This window comes from Carettochelys insculpta, chromosome 1 (assembly GCF_033958435.1).
Source record: "Carettochelys insculpta isolate YL-2023 chromosome 1, ASM3395843v1, whole genome shotgun sequence".
Lineage (NCBI taxonomy): Eukaryota > Metazoa > Chordata > Testudines > Carettochelyidae > Carettochelys > Carettochelys insculpta.
In genome coordinates, this window is record NC_134137.1 from 258,375,952 (window position 1) to 258,399,850 (window position 23,899).

At 41.4% G+C, this 23,899-nt stretch overlaps 1 protein-coding gene across 6 annotated transcripts in view; it reads left to right on the plus strand.

Annotated features, from left to right (window-relative positions):
• Positions 1-23,899, plus strand: part of EPS8 (EGFR pathway substrate 8, signaling adaptor) — a 237,387-nt gene that overhangs the window by 69,551 nt on the left and 143,937 nt on the right. Inside the window, exon 1 of one of the 6 annotated variants that reach the window (XM_075005184.1) lies at positions 1,855-1,875. The exons of the other annotated variants lie outside the window; for them this stretch is intronic. The gene's annotated coding sequence lies outside the window, so the exon portion shown is untranslated. Of the gene's footprint in view, positions 1-1,854; positions 1,876-23,899 lie in introns of those variants that run through there. 6 annotated transcript variants of the gene reach the window in all.

Here is a 23,899-nt window from a genome sequence, read left to right on the forward strand (position 1 = left end):
GACATCATCTTAGGGAAAAGGGATCTCTGGTACATTCATAATGATTTGCAATTGTCCTTAAAAAGAAAGACGATTGGTAGTGATTAAAAGCCCTGGTCCAGTTAAATGTATTTGTAGCTTTAAGGGCTTTGATCTAGCAAAACCCTTAAGGATGTGCTTAACTTGGTGCACATGTTTGGTAGTCAGGACTATTCAGTTAATTATTAGGTGCTTTACAGGACCTGTTCATTTTAGACCTGAATCCATGTAAGCATTGTGTAGTTTAAAATAGGAATTGATGTAAGAAACAGAAATCCAGCAGGTGTTGAATAGACTCAGTGTAACACATTCTATCTAAATAGATGTAGAGACACTGAATTCATGCATTGGAGGTAAGGGGTAGCTCACAGTAATGGCATAGACTAGGAAGTACAGATTCTAATATACACTGCTTACAAGTTCTGTAGCTGATGATCAGCTCTCTTGCTTCACAGAACAGAAAAGCCATCCTGTAGCACTTCAGAGACTAACAAATTAATTCATTATATGATGAACTTTCATGGGACTGTACTGGCCACTGACAAAAAAAGAGGATACCAAATTGTATGGACCAGTGATCTGTTTCACTGTGGTACATTCTGCATTGCTGCTGTCTGAATATATGACCTTATCGTATCAGAGAGGTAGCCATCTTAGTTTGTATCTTCAAAAACAACAAGAATTCCCATAGCACCCTATAGACGAATGGCTATTTTGTAGCATAAGCTTTTGTGGGCAAATACTCGCTTTCAAGTGTAAGGTAATGCATGTTGGAAAAAATAACCCAAATTACACGTACTACATGATGGGGTCAAATTTAGCTACGACAGATCAGGAAAGGGATCTTGGAGTTATAGTGGATAGTTCTCTGAAGACATCCACACAGTGTGCAGCGGCAGTTAGTAAGGCAAATAGGATGTTAGGAATTATTAAAAAAGGGATCGATAATAAGACAAAAGATATCATACTTCCCCTATATAAAACTATGGTACGCCCACATCTTGAGTACTGTGTGCAGATGTGGTCTCCTCACCTCAAAAAAGATATATTGGCATTAGAAAAGGTTCAGAAAAGGGCGACTAAGATGATTAGGGGCTTGGAACGGGTCTCATATGGGGAGAGGCTAGAGAGACTGGGACTTTTCAGTTTGGAAAAGAGGCGATTGAGGGGCGATATGATAGAGGTATATAAAATCATGAATGGTGTGGAGAAAGTGAATATAGAAAAATTATTTACCTTTTCCCATAATACAAGAACTAGGGGACACCAAATGAAATTGATGGGTAGTAGGTTCAAAACTAATAAAAGGAAATTTTTCTTCACACAGTGCACAGTCAACCTGTGGAACTCCTTGCCCGAGGAGGCTGTGAAGGCCAGGACTCTATTAGGGTTTAAAAAAGAGCTTGATAAATTTTTGCAGGTTAGGTCCATAAATGGCTATTAGCCAGGGATAAAGTATGGTGCCCTAGCCTTCATAACAAGGGCAGGAGATGGATGGCAGGAGATAAATCACTTGATCATTGTCTTCTGTTCTCCTTCTCTGGGGCACCTGGCATTGGCCACCGTCGGCAGGTGGGATGCTTGGCTGGATGGACCTTTGGTCTGACCCAGTATGGCCATTCTTATGTTCTTATGTTCATCTTTGTCCATGAAAGCTTAGGCTCCAAAATATCTGTTGGTCTATAAAGTGCCACAGGACCACCTTATTGTAGTTAATGCTAGCATAAGACTTCTCAGTTCTTTATTCCCAGTGTAATGTTTTGAGTCCTACTGCGTTAAATCGGTTGAGTATTTTTTTCTCTCTCTTTTAACAGGTAACAGCATGGACTGTTCTTGTCCCAGCAATTCTCAGGAGAGGTGAAAAGCTCTTGAATCTATTTAAACACTCTCTGAGCCCCTCTGTTTCTCTAGCTTGAATTCTCTTTATAATGTTGTTGCAGTAGTTTTGAATTTAACAAGTACACGTCTAGAAGTTTAGTCAATGAACAATCTACAGTGAAGACTAATTTAAAAAATGGGCCTTGTATATACAGTTGCACCTCCCGGGTCCAGTACCCTGGGACCTGACTGGCCCTGAACAAGAGAGTTCGCTGGATCAGGGAGTTCAATGCCCCTGCTGGCCACTGGCTGCCAGCCCCTGCTCCCAGGTTCCTATCCCGGCCGCTGGAGCCTGTGCTGTTGGACTCCCAGATGGTCCCCAATCCCAGCTTCTGGTACTCTCTGATCCACCAACATCTATGGTTTTGATGGACCACAGATGTTGCCAGCCCAGAGAGTCTGGTCCCAGAAAGGCTCATGTGTACTGAGATTCTCTTTTCCTTTGTAATTTTGACACAGGTCAGGTGTCCATTTTCGTTACTAAGATACCTGAAACTTGACAAAGGCATGTTTGGCTAACAGCACTGATGCTGGTGTCCTGGTGAAATGCTTTCTTCAGTGATTAATTGTATCTTGTCTAAATTACCATTGCCTCAAATGGACCTTCACTTAGCCTAAGCTGCCATGTAATGTTGCTGGTGCTTTTAGACTTGGTGCTGGCATCACACAAGTGTGGATATTATTGGGAGATGGATAAAGTGAAACGAACCCTGTGCTGTGTATACAGTAGATAGTAATTGCATATAAGGGATGTATAATTCTATAAAGCACTTGCTGCTTGAGAGGTTCTGTATGATTGTTTAGTCAATACTTGAGAGGAGGTTGAGGCCTTACTGTGTTTTTCATACCGTTCTTCCTGTTGTGTGTGTCTAAATCAACTGTCTTCCAAAAATACAGGTTCCAATTTCCAAAGCTAACTGGGAAATTTAGCCACACATTCAGATGAATAGAAGCTGTGGGGCTAAATCCTCCTGTTAACTTCGGAAATCTTAATCTTACCCTTATCTTTTAGAGTTTTATTCAAAGTGTGCAATGTGCAAAATGTTTTGAAGGAGGAATGATAAACGATTGTTTCTTTATAACCCTGTCATACTGTAATCAATTGCCACGGTTACAATGTAACATAATAAACTTGGTGCTGGGCACATGGCTTTTGAAAAGACTGTACTCAGCCTCTGGATATTAGCTCTGTGGCATGGCAGGGAAAAAGCAAATTCTTCACATTCCAAATAGTAATGACTTATCTTAATTCCGAGTTATTTTTACTGCGGTGCATTGCCAATCTATCTATCCATGTATATTTATTTATTTTTTAGTTTATGCATCTTGTACTTTTTTTAATACTGCACTCTGCTCTAATTGCTTATGGATGGCTCAGATATACAGTAAACGTTTACTTATTAAGCAACCGGTGGAAATCTTGGTTACCACCCTTGAAAAACTAAGTGAGGAATTTCATGCAATATGCAAATACAGTCAGGAGATCCCACCCTTTTTTATATGAGGTTGTGTCATCTGGAGGGGAGAGGGAGTAGAATTTTGAAAACATTAGTCAGACGGCTTTGCGTAAGAAGTTGTTTCCTTTTAAATGGACTTGTGCTTGAGCATTGATAAACAATTAATTTGCTGTTTAAAGACTTCTTAACTAATTATTGAAATAATTGCAGCTAAATGGACATTTTTCTTTTTGATTTTGGATATATTGGTTGGCCTTAGAATGCTGACTCTGTGCCCTTTTGACCATAGAGTTTATTAGCAATATGCTGTGTGATGAAAGAAGTCTTTCATAAGAGTTTAAAACATTAACACTGCCAATACCTTTTAAACCCGCAGAATCTGATTATTGTGAGCTGATGAAAGCGCAATTATTGCAGCAGTTCTAGATTTTGTTGGGGTTATTTCTCTAGCTTTAGTCTACCATGCTTATAAACTTTGATATTTGTTTATTGACGAAATGCAGTTTGATCTGTGCTGTGAAATCACATACTGCCTCCTGCCAATTTCCTGTATCAATGTTGAAATTTAGTTCCAAAAAGAGTGCTTAGAGCAGCAGTGGGCAAACTAGGCTAGTGAGCGGGCCGCACGAGTGTCCCTCCATCTCAGTGGACTGCAAGATTGTCCTAACCAAGGCGGTCTCCAGGGGTAGGGCAGTTAACAGTACTGGCATACTTAAAATGTGCAGGTAGTGCCGATTGAACCATAGCAGTGCTTTGATTGGATGCAGAGGAAATGCCCGGCTTTTACAGTCAATGTTGTGTAGAATCAGTACACACCTCACTTCACGTGCCCTTGCTTTGTGTCTGTATCACTTTAGTAATACTGGTATGAAAATAGTGATACAGACAAAAACAGTCAATCTGGCAACGCTGTGCATGGACAACAGTTAACAAAATGCCTCGCAGTCAGCACATAGAGCTCTGATGGGTGACGTTTCCCTTGAGCCACAGGTTGCCCACCACTGGCCTAGACCTTCTAATATCTATCATCATAATGGTGGAGATCAGAAGCAGAACACAGACTTCCAAGGATACACTAATGCACGTGAATGGAAGCATATCTGAAGATGTGATTTTGCATAAATATAACATATTAGATTCAGTCAGTACTCGCCTAAACCATGCTTTCTCATTTACGATCAAATTTTATGATCAATCAAATTGTAACATTTGTTTTAAGGGCATGAGCTATGTATAAATAATGCTTCTATAGTGCCTTCCATTCAGGGATTCCCTAGCCATTTAAAGCCAAGCTTCATGTCATCTGTGTGAGGAAAATGAGTCGTATTCCCAGCTGGCAGATCAGGGAAAGACTGTGATATTATTTGCTCATTGATTCTCATGGAGATTATGCCAGCAGAGACTGGAAGTCTGGAACCTAGATCTTTGAGTCCTAATCTTGTACAGGTTGAACCTGGCTAATCTGAAATACTCTCGACTGGCAACATCCATAATCCAGCATGATTTTAATTAGCCGGATGACCACTTCTCATGGGTGTAGCCAAGTTTCTTGTGGTCCCATAAAGTTTAACAGCCATCAGTCCTGGCTCTGTGTTCTGTTCTGTTGTTTAGCTGTAATTTACCCTAAATGCCTTTTAGGAGCCCAGTAAGCAGTGGAAGTGTTGGTAATGATGCTGGACAATATTGATGTCTCGTGGTCCAGCAAACTCTGTCATCTAACACCAGTCAGGACCCGAGGGTGTCAGATGAGAGAGGTTCAACCTGCAGTTCAACTACTGTATAGGTTCCCTTTGTGCATACCTACATGTCTGTGTGTTTGAGGTTTGGGACAGCGGGAGACAGACACAACTGTGTTAAGGTGCTTCTCATCCCCAAATGAGTCATTTGGCAAGTACTCCCTTCACTGGGGCATCTCCTCTGAACTGGTTTTGATAAATAGCTGTGGCCTGTCTAGCAAATTTCTGGGGAGCTCTATATGTATTTTCCTTCTCTTGTGTCCATGGCAATAGCAACAATGACCTTCTGGTCAGGAATTTCCTGGCGTTTAATTGGTGCCTTAAAGAGCTTTGTTGACTTTGCCTGTGGCCCTTAACCCAGCCAGTCATTAGTTCCAAGAAAAGCCCTCTCTGTCAATCATAACATCTCTTAATTTGAGCTGAGAAGACTTTATTAGCATGCCCTCAATTAAACAGTACAACATAGATTTGAGTCCCAAATAATTGAGTACCTGTACATATTTATAATTTAGTTAATCTCACATGCTGTACCAGAACGATACCAGTTAACCAAAACAATACATCGGTAACACATTTGCTAGGAGCCATGCCAGAGCCCATTGTCAGAGAACCACATGCAAAAATAAATAAATACATAAATAAAAGAACAGCAGGCAGCAGCTCAGGGTTCAGCTGATTGTTGATGGCTTCTTGCCAGCTCACTGTGAACTTTTAACTACATCACAGAGTCAGACTGGGGGGAAGATGATTGCCCATCCCATGGAGGATGTGTCTGTCCCAGGAGCAGGGATGGAAAATGTAGTAGATTCAGATGAATTAGGACTAAAATTTGTCTCACTTGTCCTGCATAGTCATTAGTGATTCTCCTGTAACTTTTTTCAGTTATTTGAGTTCATTATTAGAGCATTTATAAGCACATTCTTTAGACATGTAATGAATCGAAGTCCAACTTAAATTTATGACACCCTTTTGAGTCTATTTTTGACATATGGTAAGATAAAGAAACTCATGGCAGAATACATGAAATGCTTTGTACTCTGATCTTCCAGTTACCACCCATTTATAATCACAATATTTTTGCCCGTAGTCATTGGTAGCTATGATTTTAAAAGGGTTGAACAGTTAATCCTTTAGTCTTGTCTGTTAGACTGAGACTTGCTGAGCATTATTCTGTATAACAAGTGTTTTATAAGTTATAGTTAAGAGGAGATACTCCTGACTTTTTTCATTTTGATCAAATTATCAGCCATAGCTTTCTGTTCACACAATTAGGAAGAAGGAAGATGCTCTGTTGCTGAAGAAAACAACCCCCGGATTAGGATTGAAGTAAGGTTTGAAGCAAAATTGCTTTTGGTTTCAGAGATTTGTCTTTGTCAGTCTTTCAGAACTCAGTAAGAGCTGTTTTAAGCTGTGCCTGCATTACTCATGAGAATTAGCCTCATATGAGTGACAATGCTAGTTTAAAAACAAACTTTTTTGCCAAATACAAAACGTAGTAGACTTAGACTTTTTGTGGCTTTACAATGACTTTGTGAACTACTTCTTATAACTGTTTCATATTCAAACTGTTCAGATGCCACAAGCAAATAAATATCAGGCAACATCATACTGGTTGTTGAACCTCTAGTCCAACACCCTGGAGACCTTACCCATGCTGGACAAGAGAATTAGCTGTACTATGGGAGGTCAGTATTGTCTATCAGCATTACCAACGTTTATATTGCTTAATGGGCTCATAGAAGGCAGTTAAGGGTAAATTAGAGGTAACATAACAGCACAATACACTGAGAGCCAGGGCTGCTGTGGGACCACAGGAAGTTTGGTCACATTTATGATAAGTGATCATCCAACTAATTAAAATTATACTGGGCAATAGATGTTGCTGGACCAGAGAGTGCCAGATTAGAGAGGTTTAAGATGAAATATGTACTTGAGCAAGATGTTTTAAAGGTTCTGTGAATGCTAATGTTGTGGAATAACATCCAGTCAAACTAAAGCCCTACTTATTTGCCGAGCAGTTTTATAACAATTTTTTCTGCTATTCAACCATGCCCCAATAATTAATACCATAACTCAGTTTCAGTGCATTTCTGCTTACATTGTTTATTCAAAGCCTGTTTTCAACTACGCAAGAGGTGAGTAGTACGTTTCCTGTCATAGTTGGCTGTGTGTGACACTTCATTTTTTAATAATCCATTGGACATTGGAGACCCTGTTACAGTAAAACCCTAGCTTACATGGAAGTTGCGTTCTTGGCAACTTCCAGTTAGTTAAATTTTCTCACAGCTCAGGAGCCAGGAAACTGACCAGTGTAGCAGCTTTCTGTCTCCTGGGAGCACTCTCCACTGCTCACAGGAGATAGGAAACTGACCAGCTCTGTTGCTGGTCAGTTTTCTGGCTCCCACAGTGAAGCTGGGAGCTGGGAACCAGATGGCAGCCTCGCTGTCGGCTCCCCTCTGCTGGTGGGAGGTGGGAAACTGACCAACTCATCTCTGGGGGAGCTGGGCCGGCAGACAGCTGCAGAGTGGCTTCCAGTTGCACTTAACTTGTGTTAAAGCAAGTTAAGCATAACTGGAAATGGCACATTTTGGGGGTTTTCTGTACTGTGAAATGTCTCTTCTTATTCAGATTTTTGTTAAAATGTGACATTTACAGAACACTTACAGATTTGGAGTCTGGGCCAGTATAAGATGTGAGTAACGCATAATGAAGTTCTTGATAAAAACAGCAGTGGCAATGCTAACATAAAATATGAAAAACACCTAGCAAATCCGTGGTTTCAGCCTGAAATTGAGTGGACTAGAAGAATATATTTTTCTGATTAAATTCTCTGTGTGGGCGTTTAATGATTTTGAAAATGCTGGAAGAATCTGTTCCGTAGCCTTTTTGTTCTTGGCATCTCTAACTGTAATACAACAGCTCAAATTCTGTTTCTCTCCAGTGCTCTAAGATTTTACTCCACAACATATGAACTAAATGGTTTCAAATGCTTTGTTTTCTACACTAGAAAGTTAAAGTTGTTAATTTACAAACTGTCTTTTGATGGATTTAAAAGAGATTAAAATGATCTTAAGGATATATGGGTAACATTTCAAGTGCCTTGGGGTGAATGAAACAATGTGCCGTGCAAATGACTGTCTTTTTTACTTGTATTTAAAAACTGGGTGTCCTTGACATGAATTTTGTAACACAATAAAGAAGAGTTACATAGTCAGTCAAAGCAGCACCAGCAGCACCATGACCATTGTGGAAGTGACTCCATAGCTGAGGGTGATCATTTGTTATGTGTGATTTTTAAAAAAAAAAAAAAAAAGAAAGAAAGAAACCTACCTCTGACTTGCTTTCCCTTCTCATTTTTTTCCCCATCCACTTTCTTCTCCATTCTCAATGCTCATCCTTGGTAAAATGAGGGGCTGAAGTGGGGGGCCAGGGAAGAGACTTATTCCTTCCTCTCAAAATTCTGCAGGCTTTGTAGTAACAGCGGAAGTAAGAAGTGGGTCTGTCCCATGAAAGTTCACCTAATAAATTGTTAATCTTCAAAGTGCTACTTGACTGCTTTTTTGTTTTGCATGCTTTATGTTTGTCTGGAGAAGAATTATTTGTGGCTCATCAGACAAATCAGGAAAGCCTTTTTATTTATATGGAATTCTTTTATTCTGTTCTCTCAGAAGGTCTTAATTAAATTTCTGATTTGATTTTCACATTGGTTCACCTCGGAAACTATAAATAAGCCTCTGGGGAGCTTTTAAAGGCAGTTAGGTGCCAACTTACACTGAAGGGCAATTGAATTTCCCTCTAGTTTAGAACTGCTTTGTTTAAATCAAATTTTTTAGTTAATTGCCCTCATGTTGTGGTGTCTGTGTGCAAGATCTCACATGTTGTAGGTGAAAGTGTCTGGTGCTGTTGTAAACTTTGTAGCCAGGGTGTTTACCTTTATAGCTTACAGTTTTTACTTCTTGTAACCTGTTCCATGGCTGACTCGTGGAGAGGATACAGGCTAAGTACCTGAAAAAGGCTGATCTCTGCTGCAGAACTTTGTGTTTATGTGACTTCTGTCAGAGCTTAAAGCAGCAGACTTCTGTTCACCACTGATCTTAGCCACAGAGCAGGTTTTAAAGTCACTTCCATTGAAGAGCTGACCTAGATATTCTCAACAAACCCTCTGTTGTTCTAGCCAAAGCTTTGCATCTTTTTACATATCCCCTGTGAGAATGATGGGAACTCTGTCCTCCCATTCTAGTCAAAACCCCACATCCCAACAGGCTTTGCTTTCCACTTGCCTCTTCCTACTTTCCTTGTTATCACCAAGGAGCACCTTTTTTAGAACGTAAGAACAGCTATTTGGTGTCAGACCAAATGCTCGTCGAGGCCAATGCCAGATGCCCCAGAAGGAGTGAACAGAACGGTAATCATGAAAATGGTCCCTCTCCTGTCATCCCTTTCCAGTCTCTGACAAACAGAGGCAAGAGACGTCAGTCCTACCCATCCTGGCTAATCGCCATTGGTGAACCTAACCTCTGTGAATGTATCTAGTTCTTTTTTGAACCCTGTTGAGTCTTGGTCTTCACAGCCTTCTCTGGCAAGGAGCTCCACAGGCCTACCATGCATTGTGTGAAGAAAACCTGCATTTTGTTGGTTTTAAACCTGCTACCCATTACTTTCATTTGGTGACCCCTCATTCTTTTATGATGGGAACAAGTAAATAAGTTTTTCCTTATGCACTTTTTCCACACCAGTCATGATTTTATAGGCCTCTTATTATATCTCCCCTTAGTCTCCTCTTTTCTAAGATGGATAGTCCCTGTCTTTTATATCTTTCTTCATATGACACCTGTTCCAAACCCTTAATCATTTGTTTCCCTTTTCTGAACCTTTTCCAAAGCTAATGTATCTTTTTTGTGATGAGGTGACCATATTTGTACGCAATACTCAAGATGTGGGCATACCATGGATTTATATAGAGGCAATAAGATATTCTCTGTCTTGTTCTCTGTCCCTTTTTATAATGATTCCTAGCATTCTGTTTGCCTTTTTGACTGCTGGAGCACATTGAGTGGATGTGACATTGAGGTCGTGCAGGTGGCGGAGTGGTACTATATGTGAAGGATAATATAGAATCAAATGAAGTAAAAATCCTAAAGGAATCAAAATGTTCCATAGAATCATTATGGATAACAATTCATTCCTCTAATATGAATATGGCATTAGGAATATATTACCGACCACCTAACCAGGACAGTGATAGTGATGCTGAAATGATAAGGGAGATTAGAGAGGCTATCAAAATAAAAAACACAGTAATAATAGGAGATTTCAATTATCCCCATATTGATTGGGTGCATGTCACCTCAGGACGGGATTCAGAGATTAAATTTCTTGATGCCTTAAATGACTGCTTCCTGGAGCAGCTAGTACAGGAACCCACAAGGGGAGAGTCGATTCTCGATCTAGTCTTGACTGGAACGCAGGATCTGGTCCAAGAGGTAACTGTTACTGGACCGCTTGGAAATAGTGACCACAATATAATAACTTTTAATATTCCTGTGTTGGGAAGAACACCGCAGCGGTCAAACACTCTGGCATTTAATTTCAAAAAGGGGAATTACACTAAAATGAGGAAGCTAGTTAAACAGAAACTAAAAGGTAGAGTAATTAAACTAAAATCCCTGGAAGCTGCATGGAAACTGTTTAAAGACACCATACTAGAGGCCCAACTTAAATGTATACCCCAAATAAAAAAACACAGTAAGAGACCTAACAAAGAACCACCATGGCTAAACAGCCATGTTAAAAAGGCAGTGAGAGAGAAAAGGGCAGCTTTTAAAAAGTGGAAGTCAAATCCTAGTGAGGAAAATAGAAAGGAACATAAACACTCCCAAATTAAGTGTCATAATGTAGTAAGAAAAGCCAAAAAAGAGTTTGAGGAACAGCTAGCCAAAAATTCAAAAAACGATAGTAAAATGTTTTTTAAATACATTAGAAGCAGGAAGCACGCTAAAAAAGCAGTGGGGCCCTTGGATGATAAAGATGTAAAAGGAGCGATCAAGGAAGACAGTGCCATTGCGGAGCGATTAAATGATTTCTTTGCTTCAGTCTTCACGGCTGAGGATGTTACAGAGGTTCCTAAATCTGAGCCAGCCTTTTTAGGTGACAAATCTGAGGAACTCACTCAGACTGAAGTGACATTAGAGGAGGTTTTGGAATTAATTGATAAGCTGAATAGTAACAAGTCTCCAGGACCAGACGGCATTCACCCAAGGGTTCTGAAAGAACTCAAATGTGAAATTGCGGAGTTATTAACAGTGGTTTGTAACCTATCCTTTAAATCCACTTTGGTACCAAATGACTGGAAGACGGCCAATATAACACCAATATTTAAAAAAGGCTCTAGAGGAGATCCTGGCAATTATAGACCGATAAGTTTAACATCAGTACCAGGCAAATTAGTAGAAACACTAGTAAAGAGTAAAATTGCAAGGCACATAGAAGAGCACGAATTGTTGGGCAAAAGTCAGCATGGTTTCTGCAGAGGGAAGTCGTGTCTAACTAATCTATTAGAATTCTTTGAAGGGGTTAATAAACATGCGGACAAGGGGCACCCAGTGGACATAATATACCTAGATTTCCAGAAAGCCTTTGACACGGTCCCACACCAAAGGCTTTTATGTAAATTAGGTGGTCATGAGATAGGAGGAAAGGTCCTTTCATGGATCGGGAATTGGTTAAAAGACAGAAAACAAAGGGTGGGAATAAATGGTAAATTTTCACAATGGAGGAGGGTAACTAGTGGTGTTCCCCAGGGGTCAGTCCTGGGACCGATCCTGTTCAACTTGTTCATCAATGATCTAGAAAATGAGGTAAGCAGTGAGGTGGCAAAGTTTGCAGATGACACCAAGTTGTTCAGGACAGTCAAAAGCAAAAGGGATTGTGAAGAACTACAAAAAGATCTCAGCAAACTGAGTGATTGGGCAGCAAAATGGCAAATGAAATTTAATGTGGGTAAGTGTAAGGTAATGCATGTTGGAAAAAATAACCCAAATTACACGTACTACATGATGGGGTCAAATTTAGCTACGACAGATCAGGAAAGGGATCTTGGAGTTATAGTGGATAGTTCTCTGAAGACATCCACGCAGTGTGCAGCGGCAGTTAGTAAGGCAAATAGGATGTTAGGAATTATTAAAAAAGGGATCGATAATAAGACAAAAGATATCATACTTCTCCTATATAAAACTATGGTACGCCCACATCTCGAGTACTGCGTGCAGATGTGGTCTCCTCACCTCAAAAAAGATATATTGGCATTAGAAAAGGTTCAGAAAAGGGCGACTAAGATGATTAGGGGCTTGGAAAGGGTCCCATATGGGGAGAGGCTAGAGAGACTGGGACTTTTCAGTTTGGAAAAGAGGCGATTGAGGGGCGATATGATAGAGGTATATAAAATCATGAATGGTGTGGAGAAAGTGAATATAGAAAAATTATTTACCTTTTCCCATAATACAAGAACTAGGGGACACCAAATGAAATTGATGGGTAGTAGGTTCAAAACTAATAAAAGGAAATTTTTCTTCACACAGCGCACAGTCAACCTGTGGAACTCCTTGCCCGAGGAGGCTGTGAAGGCCAGGACTCTATTAGGGTTTAAAAAAGAGCTTGATAAATTTTTGCAGGTTAGGTCCATAAATGGCTATTAGCCAGGGATAAAGTATGGTGCCCTAGCCTTCATAACAAGGGCAGGAGATGGATGGCAGGAGATAAATCACTTGATCATTGTCTTCTGTTCTCCTTCTCTGGGGCACCTGGCATTGGCCACCGTCGGCAGATGGGATGCTTGGCTGGATGGACCTTTGGTCTGACCCAGTGTGGCCATTCTTATGTTCTTATGTTTCCAGAGAACTATCCACAATGACTCCTAGATCTCTCTCTTGAGTGCTTATAGCTCAATTAGTCCCCATCATATGGTATGCATGGTTGGAAATTATTTTTCACAATGTGCATTACTTTACATTTACCTGCATTTTTTTCCCCTCCGAGTTGTGGTTGCTGAGGGCTGGGGACAGAGGGCTGACTGACCCGAGGTGTGTGCTTTTTTTCTTGCTCCCTGACTGGAAGGGGAAGAACTAGCAGTGTACTGGTAGGGATCATGGGGGGAGCGGGAGGTTAGGGGCATTCAACCCCCTAAATGGTACTTGTGGGGCACACACCTCTCATTCTAAGGAATCCTTTTTAGGTTTCCATGAATGGTCTGTGGTTAACACACTAGACAGGTGATTGTCAGATCTGGGTGGGGTTGTCAGCTGTCTTACAGGTCTTCTGTTTGACCAGGGTGTGTGTGTGTATAATTTTTGACTGTGAAGATGAATTTTTTGTGATTAAAGTTACTTCTTCTAATCAAGTGGTTGTAAACCATGGTGGGAGTGTGTATGGCTACATCTACATGGCATTCCTCTCCTGGGAGCGGAAGGTGAATGGGAGAACCTGACATTACAGTTGTAAGGAATGTGTCAGCAGGAGTTCAATACAGCTGAAGGATCTGAGACATCGGTCCATTGGAGATCATTTGCAAGAAAGTGCAAAGGTGTGCATAAGTAATGCCTTGTAAACAAAGCCTGGTGGGTAGCAGGTGAAGCAATAGAATTTTGTCTATTGTAAGCAACATGTTGCTGTAAAGTCACAATTTATGCTATCACCCAATATAAGAATTGTAGAGTGAAATTGTTGCGGGGGGGTACAGGGTGGTCATCCTTGCTGTGTAAGATATGGATTGCACAGGGCTCCCTTCATCTGAGCACTGTGAGGCAGCAGGGGGGAAGGGTTGTTGGTTGAACCAGCTGGCTGGGAGCCTTAGGCCAAACTGAGCCTTGGCCATAAGCCTGGTTTGACTTGTCCTTCTGTCCTCTGTTCAAAGATAGAACTAAAAGCTGGATGATGGAGTCTGTGTTCTTTTTGTGTGAGAATCCAAACGGTACCAGATAGACACTGAGACTGAGAGCTGACACCACTGAGAGGTGAAATCACAGGGTTTTGCCTCAAGCCAGATTTATGAAGTGGTGGACAGGCGGCTGGTAGGGCAACTGGCCAGTGGCCAGCAGGGTGGCTGGCAGGAGCGACCAGCAGGTGCCTGTTAGAAGAAGCAGTAGGCGGCCAGTGGAGCAGCTGTCAGGAGCAAGCGGACTGCAAGACCAGCACAAAGGTGGCCTTGCCTCAGGATCAATCAGGGAAGTCGTCAGGGTCTGGCTGGACTGGACAGAGCTGTAAGTGGGCCATGTGAAAGGGGATACAGAGAAAGTTTGGGTATGTAAATGGGGCCCTTACAGTGTTGGATTGGAGATCCTGAGAGGCAAAGGACACTGTTCAATCCATTTAAGCTGGGACAGTTACTTGAGGGTTGGTTATGAACTCTGGGTGTGGTATTTTTCTCAAGCTAATGCCATGTGATTTCTCTGCCTCTTTCATTAAAAGTTGCATTTCTAGAGTCAGACTTTGCTTGTGAGTGGGGAAGCATTGCCTCTCTGAGGCACCTAGGGGTGTGTCAATTTCCCAGGCTACTGGGTAGCGGCTCGAGCCAGTTCTGTGTGAGATGGATGAAAAAGAACCCCTCAGTACTGAACCCTGCCCTGGCTGCTGACGGCTACCTGCAGAAGAGTTATGCAAATAAGGCACTGATTTACAAATCTTGTGCTTCATTTGTGTAATCTCACGTGATTGAGCTCTTGAGAGAGATTTTGGTGAAAACAACCCTGCCATGTAGATGGGATTCTGATGGCAAAACCCCTCTTCATTAACAAACCCTTATCCCTGAAAAAATGAGGTGTAAGGGTTTTTTGACGAAGGGGGGGTTCGCTGACAGAATCCCGTCTGCACAGCTGTTTTTTTTCACCAAAATCTGTCCTGACAGTACAGTCAAGTGAGATTATGCAAATGAAGTATGAGATTTGTAAATCAGCGCTTCCTTTGCAATATTGGGTTCCCTCATTTGCATTCCTCTCTCACAAGAGGAATGCCATGTAGACATAGCCTATATGTTGGTAAATCTGCCATTTTGACAAAATAACAAAACTCTAAAACTTTTGGTTAAGTATCTGAAAAAGTCATGAGTCGTCCAGAAAGACCTGCATAGGTTTGCAAAAGCAAGCAGTGAGTCATCTCGTTGTGCAGAGAACCCCGTGTGATGAGCTACTAGTTGAGTTTTGCTCAGTTTTTTAATTGGTGCCTGGGCCCTTGTACCACTAGGTTTGGCAGTTCATAACCCTGTCACCTGTGGGCTTCCTGCATCAGTTATGAAAGTAAAAACATTGCTTGAGACCCAGTACTTTTTTCACTACAAATTAAGCAGAGGTTTTAGGAGTGACTTACCTTAATCCTAAAGAGGGGCAGGGGCACCAGTGCAAACACAGGCTCCCTGTAAGATTGATTTAGCATGTCCCAGGCAGATTAAATGGAAGATCAACTGCAGTAGGGTCAAACTTCCCTGTGGTGAAGACATACCCATAGACAACCTTGTTTTAGCAGCTGTGCCCCACCATCCCGTCTACAGTTAACTTGTCTTCCATCAACCTTGGTTGCAACCACTGTGAGTCCCAAATTTTCCCAAAATCATGTGGTCTGTAAACTCTAGCTCTTTGCTCAGCAGTTCAGGGAAGTAAGAAGATTGATTTGCTCCTCTAAAGAGACAAAACATACCAGCTTACCATGTAAACAGGAGTTGACATTCACATTAAACATACCACTGTTGGTTCATAGTAGTAGTAAAACAAGTTTAACAGAAGAAGGTAGGATTTGAAGAAGGCTCAAGTGATACAAGTAGTTACAAGAAAATAAAAGTGGAAAATATGCATCCAAAACCTAAAACTTAATCTAGCAAGATAAAATATCTGTCTAGGTATGTTTCTCACCTGTATTTAGTTTGCAGTGAATTCAGTCCCCATTTGATAGAGGGGCCTATCTTTTTCAGCTTGCAAGAGGTCTGTTCCTGTGTCTGTCTAGTGATGGATGCCAAAGATGGCTTCTATCCTTGAATACATCGTCCAATGTTCAAAAACTCTGTTTGAGGATTCAGGGTGACCTCATGCTGTTTTTCTGTTGCTTCCCATTTGTTGTGTGTAAACAGGGCTTCCATTACACCTCACTTAATTTACATGGGACGGTAATTTTCAAGCTTTGTTTCATTTGTGAACCCTGGACAAATGTCATATGGTAGTGTGGACCCCTTTGGAAATGTTAGTCTGCAGAGCCCCAGGGTCTGGACCACAGGCTGAAAAACCAATCATCCTAGGAGACCACTAAATAGCTATCTCCTCTCCTCAGTGGGAGGGAGCATATTTCTCCCTGTTTGGCCACAGACTCTAAAATATAATAGAATAAAATATTTGTATTTCCTCATAAAGTGTTTATACATATTTCACAGTGGTGTTAATCATCAGTATGCTGTTAGCTTTGAGAATAGACCTGACTGTCTACACCTTTATAACACAGTCAGCTGATTCAATTCCTTATCACTTGAGGTCCAGCCCCACTCAGTCTCTATACAGTCTCTTAACACGGAGATCCTGCATGATCTCAAACTAAAAAAGGAATCCTATGAAAAATGGAAACTAGGACAAATTACAAAGAATGAACATAGGCAAATAACACAGGAATGCAGGAGTAAAATTAGAAAGGCTAAGGCACAAAATGAGCTCCAACTAGCTACAGGCATAAAGGGTAACAAGAAGGCCTTTTACAAATATATTAGAAACAAGAGGAAGACCAAGGACAGGGTAGGGCCATTGCTCAGTGAGGAGGGAGAAACAGTAACGGGGAACTTGGAAATGGCAGAGATGCTTAATGACTTCTTTGTTTCAGTCTTCACAGAGAAATCTGAGGGAATGCCTGACATAGTGAATGCTGGTGGAAAAGGGGTAGAGTTAGTTTTTGAAATAAAAAAAAGAACAAGTTAAAATCCATTTGGAAAAATTAGATGTCTGCAAGTCACCAGGGCCTGATGAAATGCATCTTAGAATCCTCAAGGAGCTGATAGAAGAGGTAGCTGAGCCGTTAGCTCTCATTTTTGGAAAGTCATGGGAGACAGGAGAGATTCCAGAAGACTGGAAGAGGGCAAATATAGTGCCCATCTACAAAAAAGGGAATAAAAACAACCCAGGAAATGACAGGCCAGTCAGCTTAACTTCTGTGCCAGGAAAGGTAATGGAGCAGGTAGTTAAGGAAGTCATCTGCAAGCACTTGGAAGGTAGTAAAGTGATAGGGAACAGCCAGCATGATTTTGTAAAAAAAACAAATCATGTCAAACCAACCTGATAGCTTTTTTTGACACAATAACGAGACTCGTAGATAAGGGAGAAGCAGTGGATGTGGTTATACCTAGACTTTAGTAAAGCATTTGATACGGTCTCGCATAATATTCTTATCGACAAACTAGGCAAGTCCAACTTAAATGGGGCTGCAATAAGGTGGGTGCATAACTGGCTGGCTAATCGTACCCAGAGAGGAGTAGTTAATGGTGCTCAATCCTGCTGGAAAAGCATAACAAGTGGGGTTCCGCAGGGGTCTGTTTTGGGACCAGTTCTGTTCAATATCTTCATTAATGATTTGGATATTGGCATAGAAAGTACACTTATTAAGTTTGCAGATGATACCAAGCTGGGAGGGGTTGCAACTACCTTGGAGGATAGGGTCATAATTCAGAATGATCTAGATAAATTGGAGAAATGGTCTGAAGTAAACAGGATGAAGTTTAATAAAGATAAATGTAAGGTGCTGCACTTAGGAAGGAATAATCTGTTTCACGCATACAGAATGGGAAAAGACTGTCTAGGAGGGAGTACAGTAGAAAGGGATCTAGGGGTTCTAGTAGATCACAAGTTAAATATGAGTCAACAGTGTGATGCTGTTGCAAAAAAAGCAAACGTGATTCTGGGATGCATTAGCAGGTGTGTTGTGAACAAGACACAAGAAATCATTCTACCGCTCTACTCTGCGCTGGTTAGGCCTCAGCTGGAATATTGTGTCCAGTTCTGGGCACCCCAATTCAAGAAAGATGTGGAGAAATTAGAGAAGGTCCAGAGAAGAGCAACTAGAATGATAAAAGGTCTGGAGAACATGACTTATGAAGAAAGGCTGAAAGAATTGGGCTTGTTTAGCTTGGAAAAAAGAAGATTGAGGGGGGACATGATAGCGGTTTTCAGATATCTTAAAGGGTGTCATAAGGAGGAGGGAGAAAACTTGTTCTTCTTGGCCTCTGAGGAGAGAACAAGAGGCAATGGACTTAAGCTGCAGCAAGGGAAGTTTAGGTTGGACATTAGGAAAAAGTTCCTAACTGTCAGAGTGGTCAAGTACTGGAATAAGTTGCCAAGGGAGGTTGTGGAATCTCCCTCACTGGAGATATTTAAGAACAGATTAGATAGATGTCTATCAGGGATGGTGTAGATAGTGGTCGGTCCTGCCGTTGGGGCAGGGGACTGGACTCAATGGCCTCTCGAGGCCCCTTCCGGTCCTAGTGTTCTATGGTTCTGTGATCACCAAACCTGCAAAATGGATTCTTCGAAGGGTTACCCCTCAAATTAAAGTTATTCAAACTGTGGAGAAGGTGGTAGAGTCTGGCGGAGAAGGAAGCTCCATGATCTTCACCCGCTTGTGTTTGCTCTAATGCAGTTTGTTCCTATTTCCTGCCATCTCCTTCCCCTGCTGTCTTGCAAATTGAGGGAAATGCATTCCTTTGCTTAAGACAGACCTGTTTAATAGCTTCACCAACTTATGTGGCTTATACATCCTTCAGTCATCATGCCAGCATTTATTTATACTTATTTGTATGAATCACATTGATCTGTCACACAAGAATATGAATGACCAGTGAGTTAGTACTTTTCAGTTGATGCCTTACACAGCATATTTTGTACAAAGATTATTATAATAGTGTGCATGGTGTGAGTACAGTGGTGTTTAGTGTGACGTATATTTACATGTTAGCAGTAGAGCTGCCAATCCAGAGCAGGGTTCCCTGTGCTAGGTGCTGTACAGACATGGAATAAAAGATGGTCCCCACCTCCAAAAGTGTACAGTTTAATTAAGATGGACAGGTGATAGCAGGGGCGAGGCCTGAGGTGCACAAGGGGTCATCTCCTGTAGCACCCACTCACTGTTCAATGCTGCACCATTTCTGAGAGTGGGGGGGTGGTTCCCACCCCTCCTTTGGAGCAGAGTGAGCTGGAGTAGTTTGTGCTGCTCTCAGCACTATGCACTCTGGGGCGGGAAGGGACTGCTCCTGCACTTACTGGAAACGGTACATCACTTCTGGAAGAAGAGGTGGGGAGGCGGAGCATGAGGGAGCAGCGTGTGGGAGGGGCTTGGGATGGTGGAGGGTTGTGGGGGAGGCGCTTGGCCGAGGGTGGCTCCCCGCTCCCCCAGAATTCTCTCAGCAGTAATCACTGGCTGACATGCAAGCACAATATAATTGCAGTAGATTGGAGCAGCAACTGGAGATGTGCTATCCGTCCTTCAAGAAGTTAAGTCTTGATACCAAAACAAGAAGGAGGACGGTGAAGAGAAATTCAATCAAAATGTTTGCTGATACAGAGACAAAGTTTAGTTTTACCTGTTTCACTTGTGCTGGGAGATGAGGCAGAATGGTCTTAGTGTAACTTTTCACATTAATGGAGATCAGCAATATGCTGTTGCGAGGGTAGTGTGCTCGCCCCTCAGGAATTCTGAGGGATGTTTCCTCATAACTGGTCTGACACATGGCCTTCAGGCTGAGAGCGCGTGGCCTCAGCCATTGGAAGGCTTTATCTGTGAGAAAGGCAGTGAAATAAGAGTGTCTCTCCTGTGGTCTATGATGTACTAAATATAATTGCTCAGAGCCCAGGAGGCTCAGAATAAGCCAGGTGAAGACGGTTCAGAAAGATGATGGAATGTAACAACTAACGTCAAGGAAATCTAAGAGGGAATCTGCACTGGTAAGTTACAGTGCTGGCACTTTTTCTCAGTGGTGTTAAAAAATTCTCCCCCTGTGCAGCAAATTTGAGCACTCTAAAGTGCTAGTGAGGATACACTTTCAACACTATGAGCTACGCCCTTTTCAAAGTGGTGGTGGTGGTGTTTTTTAAATGAGTGGGAAGGCTCTCTCCCAGCACTGGTGCATGACCACATTGTTGCATTAAAGCATTCCAACGGCAGCACTTAAGTGTAGAGAGAGCCTTACTCACCCTGCTTATAAGTACACAAGACCAGATCCAAAGCTGATAATGTGCATTTTTTTTTACTGTTTTGTCTTAAAATATTTGCGAATATTGAATGATAGCCGTTCTCTTGCATTTCACACTTTAAAATGAACTATCAAAACAAAAAAGCAGTCATGTAGCCCTTTAAACACTAACAAAATAATATATTAGGTGACGAGTATTTGTCCGACAGACTCACTTCTTCAGATCTGTGGGTCTGTCCCACCACGAAAGCTCATCACCTAACAAATTAATTTTTCGTCTTTAAAGGGCTACATGGCTGCTTTTTTGTTTTGATAGAATACAGACTAACATAGCTACCTCTCTCTGTCACTGTAAAATGAACGATAATACATTTCCTTGCAATGGTGTGATTCAGTGGAACTTACTTATTTTGAGCAGATGCTAATTGTAATCTGACCAAATGTGTGTGTGTGTGTGTGTGTGTGTGTGTGTGTGTAAATGCACATAGACACAGTGTGATAAAATGAGGAGGCATCTGAAAATACACTACATTTTAGTGTAATTACTTACATATGTCTGTTAGAATGTCATCTGTTAAATACCATTCCTGGGGCTTATTCTCATGTTCCTGCCCTATTTTAAAAAAAAAAAAAAAAGGCAACAACTTTTGAGAGAATTCATCCTTTCCTCTACCTTGGAATTCACCCCCTCCTCCCCTCTTCCATATTGCATTACCCTGGACAAGGACCAGCAGTGGCACAGTTCAGTCCAGGGTCAGTGACATCTTTCATTTCCATAAAAACCATGAAGTTAACTTTTATTCACTATAGCTATGCTGATTTACTGTAGATGGGAACCTGGCTTTCTATGTGAGGTTACATAGAATGACACTTAATCCATTGTAAGCATGTAACCAAGAAGAAGTTCGACTTCTGAAGTCCATACAAGGTCAGAAACTTGAGAAAACAGCAACTGAACACGCTTGTTAACAATTAACAAAGCAGCCTTTTAAAATATCTGATCTAAAAATTTAAAATGTGACAAAAGTGAAAGTGAAGCTTAGTACACACTACTGAACTTTGCCACCACAGCTTTGTTTTTGGGAAGTGTGTGAAAAATCACACCTGCAAAAACCTTGATGTAGATGCAACTATGCTGACAGAAGAGTTTTGCTAATGATCAGGGAGTAACTCTGTTAGCATATACTCTGTTTTTCCATTAGGAACCTCTGTCAAAATAGCTGTGCCATGAGACATTTGTAGTCTAGACCAGTGGTTCCCAACCTTTTCAGTAACATGGCACACGATAATGACACAAACAATCCCACGGCACACCCACTTTTTCCGGCTGAAATGATGGATTGTATATCATCGATCCCCGGGGGGCGGGGAGGAGGAATTGATGACCCTGTGCCAGCTGCAGAGCTGGGCTGGGAGGGAGATGAAATTTCATGGCACACTTAGATGACCCTGTGCCAGCTGGGGGCTCAAGCAGCAAGCTTGCCCAATTCCCAGCTGGCACAGGGTCCTCAATTTCCCTCCTGGAGCTGCTTTGCAAAGCCTGTGTGAGGGGAAATTGACCAACACCATGCCAGCTGGGAATTGGGTAACCTTGATGCTTGAGCCCCCAGCTGGTGCAGGGTTATCTAAGTGTGCCATGAAATTTCATCTCCTGCCCCTCCCCAACCCTCTCCAGCTCTGCAAAGAACTTTGGTGGGTGGGAGGTGGGGATTGATGAAATTTCTGTGGCAAACTTGACAGTTCTCGCAGCACACTGACGGAAAACCGCTGGTCTAGACAAGACCTGAGTTTTTTCTCTAACCTGCCTTCGTGTTCCATCATACAAGCATGGAATGTATTTACTTTGACATCAGCTGCTCACTGCTAAACATGCTGGAATATAGAGAGAATGGGTAGCTCTGGAGATTGGTGACAGCACAGAACCTTGTATGTATAGGGTCAATGCTAACTTTTGACTGGCTATTGCCTGTTTTAACATGAAGTGGATTTGTAATATCACAAGGGCACAACACTCTTAATGCTAATGTAGCACTCTTTTTATTAGGTCTTGGAGAAGACATTAAGTATTAATAGACATAGAGACTGAGTTTGTAAAAGTGAACTGTGGAGGAAAATAAGAATTAGGCTTTTTAATACAACCAGGTGATACAAAAGACCTGTCTGAACTTGAAGGAAAATTCTGCTTAGTTTTGTTAGAAATCTCATCTCTTGACACACTTATTGCTGGAAGACTCCTTGAGGGAATGGAGAACTGGCATGAGGATAACAACACATGTCCTTAACCAAGGTGGCAAGGAACAGTCAGACACAGTAGGAAAGAAATGTGAGGTATGTGCTTCCTGTTCTGCAGATAAATAGAAGTCTTCTATTAGGGCTGTCAAACCAGAACATTTCATGCACACCAAATCCACTAAAAATCATGATGATGCTTTTTCATTTTGTTTTTTAAATCCAGGAAAATTAAGTTATCAAACTTCTCATCCTGGAAGTTTGGTTTCACATTTTCCCCTATTAAGTTCTTCAGTAGACTCCTGTCATTTGCTTTCTTTGAACTACCCTGCTTACTCTTTCCCCAGTTTCCACAGCCTGCACATCAAAGCTGTATTTTATTCTTCTTGCTAGGAGTCATAATGCATTACCAACTATTAATTCTTCATTTTTCAAGTTCACTTAATCCTTCTAATGTTTCTTATATATGCCACTAAAAAAAAACACTAACAGACAAATTGTGATACCAAAAGCTTTTTATTGCCAATACCTTTCCAGATTATTACCTAACTGGTATTTCAAATACATTCAGTCCCTACATTTGTTGAATGTTACATGAGGTTATACTTTGGCAAGCCCAATCTTTGAATTAAGATGTTGTCAATGTATTTTTCAGAGCTTAAACCATCTTAAAATTTTGGCACTGATAACTGCTTACAAGATCTTTTCTTCCACCTCAGTAGCATGTTGGTTTTTTACTGTAGGCTTTTCCTTAGAATTGCTTGTTTGGATTTATTTTTCATATGGAAAAAAATCACGGCCCTAGTGGTGGACTTATTGTGAAATGTAATCATGTAGAAGGAGCATTGCGCTTTTTCCATGTTTGTGTCTCGCTGGTTCCAGATCAAGTATGTTCAGTTTACATGTAATTAAAAACTAAGCCTAGGGATCTGAGAGTCAAGCTGGGCTCTTTTTTTGTTTTGGGCACCACCTAATTGTGCTGACTTAACTGTGCTCTCATGATACCTGTACATCCCTTTACATTGCATTGGATTGCACTGCTGTAACTGATCAAGGAGTAAATGGAAATTAGAAAAACATTTTGTTAGAAAAGAGAGAAATGCTGTTAGTATTCTTAGGCTACTATGGTTTCCTTGGGAAAATACCCATGAATAATGTGGGAGAGAGAATGAGAGAAAGGTAAACCTATAATTTTTTTCCCTTTATCAAGAGCACTTACCACTACAGTAGTCTCGGACTGGTTTGAGGGCCAGATGTGATCTTTTAGTACTGAGAACTGTTTCTGCCTTAAAGGTGAAATAGCTAAGTCTTCAAGTAATGACACTACCTGCTGGTGAGTGTCTGGTAGAATTTTGTGGGGCATTTTTGACTAGCTAAATGAA